This window comes from Camelus dromedarius, chromosome 24 (genome assembly GCF_036321535.1).
Source record: "Camelus dromedarius isolate mCamDro1 chromosome 24, mCamDro1.pat, whole genome shotgun sequence".
NCBI lineage: Eukaryota > Metazoa > Chordata > Mammalia > Artiodactyla > Camelidae > Camelus > Camelus dromedarius.
The window spans coordinates 27,965,407-27,971,930 of NC_087459.1; positions in this window are offsets into that span (position 1 = coordinate 27,965,407).

Genomic DNA, 6,524 nt, shown 5'->3' on the forward strand with positions numbered 1-6,524 from the left:
TCTCACTGGAAAATTTTTAACATCATGTTACTCACAACCTAAAATATTTATCTCTTTTGAGTTCGTAGACTCATGGTCTTTTACAAACTCAACTTACTCCCATTGGTTATAATTTTATTTTTGCTTTTGATGCTCACGTTGCCATCCTTTGGTCAGTGGCTATCCCTTTAAGCTGGCTCTTTGCGTTTTGTACTGATGTGTCTGTCCCCGGCTAGCCTTGAAAAGATTCTTGCTTCTTGACAGCAAGACATCTTAGGCCCACTGTGAGATTTTCTGCCTCAAACATGAAATCAGTTACTTTTTCCAAGGAGCCTTGGCCCTGTATATGCAAACACGGTATTAGAGACCAAAATTTGGGCTACAGGAATGCAGATTTTTATAGTTTCACATGAGTACTAAAGGCATTGCAGTATGACAGACCAGAAAGTTACCTTTTAATTAAAAACAAAAAAAAATCATAACTTTATGTAGATATTTTAAACTTAATTATATACTAAGCCCTTTCTTATATGGATATAAAAATCTTTTAATTTATTTTCTTGTCTTTTCTGAGATAGAATCTTTTTTCCTCTCTGTAACGTATAACATCTTTTCATTAAATTTTGTGTACTTTACTTTAAGGTATTATAGCAAAATCATGGGTTTAAATAACAAGGTTATTTAAAGCTTCGGAAAGCTTTACTTTTCTAAAACAAAATTGGATCTTATCCAAGAATATTATAAAAGGAAACCCATAATCCCTTAGTTGTTTTGCTATTTCATTTTTTTTGTTCATTAAAAATTTTTTTCTTTATTTTTGTTGGGAGGAATTAGGTTTATTTATTTATTTATTTTGATGGAGGTACTGGGGATTGAACCCAAGACCTCATGCATGCTAAGCATGCACTCTACCACTGAGCTATACCTTCCCCACCGCTATTTCATTTTTTAACAGCTTTGAGGTAAAATTGATACAAAATAAACTGTGTGTTTATAGTGTATAATCTGACAAGTTTTGGCGCATATATATATATATATATATATATATATATATATATATATATATATATATATATATATATATATTACATATAAACACACACACACACTATGAAGCGGTTAGCAAATTCCAGATAACGAACATGGGCATTAACCCCAGCAATTTGTTTATACCCTCTTGTAACCTCTCCCTTTTGCTCCCCGCCCCCCATCTGCATGCAACCAGAGATCCACTTTCTATTACTATTGATGGCATTTTCTAGAATTTCATTGATTTTCTCTATTGGTTTCCTCTTTTATCTTTACTATTTCCACTTTTTGCTGTTCAAGTTTATTTTGCTCTTCTTTTCTTAGTTTCTAAAAATTGAAGTTGAGGTCATTGATTCGAGACCTTTCTTCTTTTCTAACATAGACATTTAATGCCATAAATTTCTCCCAAAGTACTATTTCAACAGCATCTCACATGTTCTGATGTTGTGCTTTCCTTTCCATTCTGTTGAAAATACTCTCTAACTTCCTTTTTGACTTCTTTGATCCATTTAGGAGTCTGCTATTTAATTTCCAAATATTTGGATATTTTCCCCCAAGGATCTTTCTTTTGTTTATTTCTAATTTAATTCCATGTGGTCATTGTATGTGACTTGAATCCTCTTGAATTTATTGGGACTTGTTTTATTTTATTTATTTATTTAAATTTTTTTGGGGGGAGGGAGGCAATTAGGTTTATTTTTATTTACTTTTTAAATAGAGGTACTGGGGATCTAACCCAGGACCTCATGCATGCTAAGCACACACTGTACCGCTGAGCTATACCCGCCCCCCAGGACTTGTTATGTGGACCAGATTATGATCTATCTTGGTAAATGTCCAATGTGCGCTTGAGGAAATTTTGTAATTCTTTTGTTGTTGAGTGGAGCAGTCTCTACATGTCACGCAGGTCAAGTTGGCTGATGGTGGTGTTCAAGTCCACTGCATACCTGCTGATTTCCTGTCTGCTGTTCTGTCAGTTACTGAGCAGTACCAGAATCTCTGATTACAATTTATGAATTTGTCTATTTCTCCTTGCACTTCTCTCAGTTTTTGTTTTATGTGTTTTTAATCTCTATTATTAGGTATGTAATTGTTTAGGATTATGTCCTTTTGATTAACAGCCCCTTTATTATTATGAAATGATCCTCTTGATCCTTGGTAATATTCTTTGCTCTAAAATCTATTCTGACATTAATGTAGCTCCTTCAGCTACCTTTTATTAGTGATAGCATAGCATCTGTTTTTCTTTCCTTTAACGTTTAACCTATTTCTGTCCCCATTAAACAGTAACTTCCCATTCCTTCCACCCCCAGCCCCCGGCATTCTACTTTCTGCCTCTCTTATACACTTCTCTTACATTTCCTAAGTCTTGACTTCTTTTGAAAAGTTTGAGAGTTACTGGTGTTAATTCTTCTTTAAATGTTGGTAGAATTCACCAGTGAAGACATCTGGTCCAGGACTTTTCTTTGTTGGAAGGTTTCTGATTAGAGATGCAACCTCTTTACCTGTTGTAGGTCTGTTGAGTATTTCTATTTCTTTTTGAATGACTTCAGGTAATTTGTGTGTTTTAATGAATTTATCCATTTCTTCCAGGTTATTTAATTTGTTGGCATACAATTGTGCATAGTATTCTCTTGTAAGTTTTTTCCTTTCTTTTTTTTTTAATGATGTAAGGTCAGTAGTAATGTCCCACTTTCATTTCTAATTTTAGTTATTTGCTAAAATTTTATCTCTTTTTTCTTTGCTAGTCTGGCTAAAGATTTGTCAATTTTGTTGATCTTTTCAATGAATCAACTTTTTGTGTCATTAATTTCCTCTATATTTTGCCTTCATTTTTGCAAAATATTTTTGTTTGGTATAGAATTCTACATTGATAGTTTAAAAGATGTTGATCTGCTGTCTTCTTGCTTGTAGTATTTCTGATAAGAAATCTGTTGTCATCCTAATACCAAATGTGTCTTTTTTCTCTGGTTGCTTTTAAGATTTTCTCTTTATCATTGACTAAGCAATTTGAGCATGATATGTCTTGATATAATTTTTTTCATGTTTCTTGCAGTTAGGATTTGTTGAGTTTCTCAGATCTGTAGGTTTGCAGTTTGCATCAAATTTTGAAAAATTTTAGCCATTATTTCTTCAATGTTTTTGGTCCCCTTATCTTTCTCTTCTCCCCTCCCCTCCTTTGGTGACTCCAATTACACGTATATTTAGCTGCTTGAAGTTGTCCCACAATTCACTGATGCTCTGTTCATCTTAAAAACAGCTTATCTTATTTAATTTCATTTATTTTTATTGTGAATACATATATATATTTCTCACAAAATTTGCCATTTTAGCCGTTTTTAAGAATACAGTTTAGCAGCCTGAATTACATTCACGGTGTTGTGCAACCATCACCATAGCTATTTCCAAAACTTTTTCATCATTCCACATAGAAATTCTGTAGCCATTAAGCAATAACTCTCCACTCCCCCTTCCCTCAGCCCCTGGTAACCTCTAATCTATTTTCTGTCTCTATGGATTTGATGGTGTTCTTTAAAGCTCCTGAGCACCAAATTTTAATCTCAACTAGTTTCCAAAACATTGTCCAACTTAAAAAACTCCAAGTTGAAAATTATAATGCATAAATCTACACAGGCATAAAACCTTTCATCTTTTTCTTTTAATGAGCTCTCTCCATCCAGTCCCAAACAGGGAGAATAAGGTCAGTGAGAGGTCATTTTCCAGAACCACACAAGCCTCCTCTCCTCTCTAAGACCTGGGTTCTTGTACAGTTTGTTTTGTAAGATCAAGATTCTCTATCATGTTAAAGTAGAAACCAGGAGGTTAATTTGTGCTGCAAGCCCACTATTAGATCAGGGACCAGCTGAGGGCTTTTTTGATGGTAGGTGTCTGATTCCTCATCACACCATTTTTTCTCTGCTATTTCTGAACATTCTATTTCAAATATAGCCAATCTGTCTTCTCTCTTTGAGCAGGGCTGTCAACCTGAGGTCCTGGGATGGTTCTTGGATAAACTATTCAGTAAGTCATGAACTTCAATGGGAATAAAATAACATCTTTATTTTAATCAATCCCTAACTAAAAACTGTGTTTCCTTCATTTAAGGAGAAACTACAACAGTAGTAGCAGCACCTGTCACTTTGCCACCAACAGAAATCAGTGATATTTTCAAATCACATCTTAGTTGTTGCAGAATCTTTGAAGTATCATTTACACGAATCCTACTTAGAAATTAGCGTAGTTCATGGAGGCGCTGCTAGAGCTTGCTATTTAAGTCTTACTAAACAAACACATATATTACCACATCACAAGTTAAGAACTGTATTTTGATTACTTTTTGATTATGTTTAATATTTTGGCTGAATTTCAGTATAATTGGGTTCCTTTGCAAACATACATATTCTACTTCATGAGTTTTAAAATATTATTCTGTGCGGGGGTCCCTAGGCTTCCCCAGACTGCCAAGGGGTCTGAGGCACAAAAGAGATTAAGAACTCCTGGCCTTTGGGTAGTAGGGTGGGCACTGCAGAAAACTTCCTACCCGCAGGATGGCAGTTTTGGCCAGATACATCTTTTTCTCCCTTTTAAAGGATTTTGGGTGAATGATTGAGATTCATCACTCAAGATTTGCATTAGTGCCCTACTTTGCTGTCTCTTAATACTAGGCACAGGAGAACCCCTCCAGGTGCCAGGAATTTCACGTCTTCTACCTCTAAGGGTCTCAAACGTGGCTGAGTTAGAAGCACCCACCAGAAGAAAGTATTTGAATCATCATTGGTACAGCAGTTCCATTTCTGAAGGCAATGTACACCTTCAGGGCCATGAAATACCTGGCTTTCCATTGTGAGGGGGTAGGCACAGGTCTGGACCCCTCCCACCCTCCCCCAGCACACATACCTCAATTCCTATGGCAGCAACCTCCTTGGAGGAAGTTCAGCCTCACGTCTGGAGGTAGGACACAGAACGTTTCCCACTTCTTGGTCTGGCTGGTGGGCGGCTGAGGGAGGGAAAATCCACTCCATGTGGTCAGGCCTGGGTGCGTTCCCAGGGAGACCCTGCACCCTTGGTTTCCCCTGGAGCACTCTGAGACCAGGGGACCCTCGGTCAAGCGCATGGGCCCAGATCTAGCTTCAGCGTAGACCTGCCTTGGGATCAAGGGCCCCTCCCAGGAGAGTGTATCAATGGCAGCGGCTTGCCTCTCCATGGCTCTGAGCTCTACATCTAAGAGGCTTGGGGTAGCCGAATCACCCTTCTGTGGCTTATGGAGGTGGACATTGAACCCCATCTCTTACCTGAAGGAGAGCTGGGAGGTTGACAGCAAAGGGTTGGATGATGTGGTCCTGGGCTGGAGAGAGACTGACAGTCCTTCGGAGCCTCTTGGTGAAGACAACAAGATAGCTCTTCCTTGTCTTGTAGGCATGGGGATTGGACTCTGTGTTCTCCACCGCCCCTTTCAGGTGGCACAATTCAAGGGGGTCCAGCAGGGGCTGTACTGTCCTCCAAGGCTCAAGCCAGAGAACTCTCACACCTCCTGTCCTCCCCTCTTCCCATCAGTCTATGGATGATCTGTCTTCTATCGCTGGTCTCCTCCTGGCCCCCTGGCCTCATTTTTTGCCCCCTCTAGTTCATCCTCCCCCTATCCTTAGGCCCCAGGGTGATCTGTCTAAAACACAAAACTGACCATCTCTGCTCTCAGGAGGTAAAGTGGCCACCAAGGCCCAAGGTGGCCGACTGTGTCAGAAGGGAGGGACAGGAGGGCTGAAGAGTGGCACACCCCATGTTCAAGCCTCCTCTGAACCTTTCCAAGGGGCAAATCCACTGAGGGAACAAGGATGAAGCTCAGGCTTGGGGGTAATATCTGGGGCTCAGCTGTCTTGCTGGAGGAGAGGAATCTGTTCTGAGAGGCAGAAGGCAGTCAGAGCTCTCACCAGCCCCTGGTCTCCCGCCCAGCCTGAGCTTCATCCCAGACCCTCCCTCTGCTCCTGTCTGAGTGGGATAGGGGCTTGTACCCGGCCTGGCACAGACCCCAAACCAACAGGGCACAGGGGCAGGCGAATGTGGAGGAATGTGCTCCAGCCACAAGGATGGAGATGCCAGAAGCTAAGGTCCAGGCTGCTCTGAGCACCAGCCTTGTACTCCCTCACCATGGTGGCAGCAGGAGCCCTGCTCGGTCACATCTTGGTCATTTTGTGAATTGGGACTGGGTAACTCAGACAGCAAAGCTCTGGGAACCCCCCCAAGGGTGTGAGTGCCCCTCCTATCTGGAAAGGCTTACAGTGCCGAAACAACAGTCCCAGAAGGACTAACTGTCTGGGGGTCTGAAATGCACATCGTGGATGCAGGCCCTGCAAGGGCACCCCTGGAAAGGGGGACCATCGGTCTGTGACCCCAGGTGGGGAGGTAGAGTTTGGAATGGGGAAGTGGGAGGTGGCTTTGGCTCAGCAGGAACAAGATCCTTCTCAGAAGGACCCCTGCCTGATGGCTGGAGGGCTGGGACCTGGAGCAGGCCGGGTCTC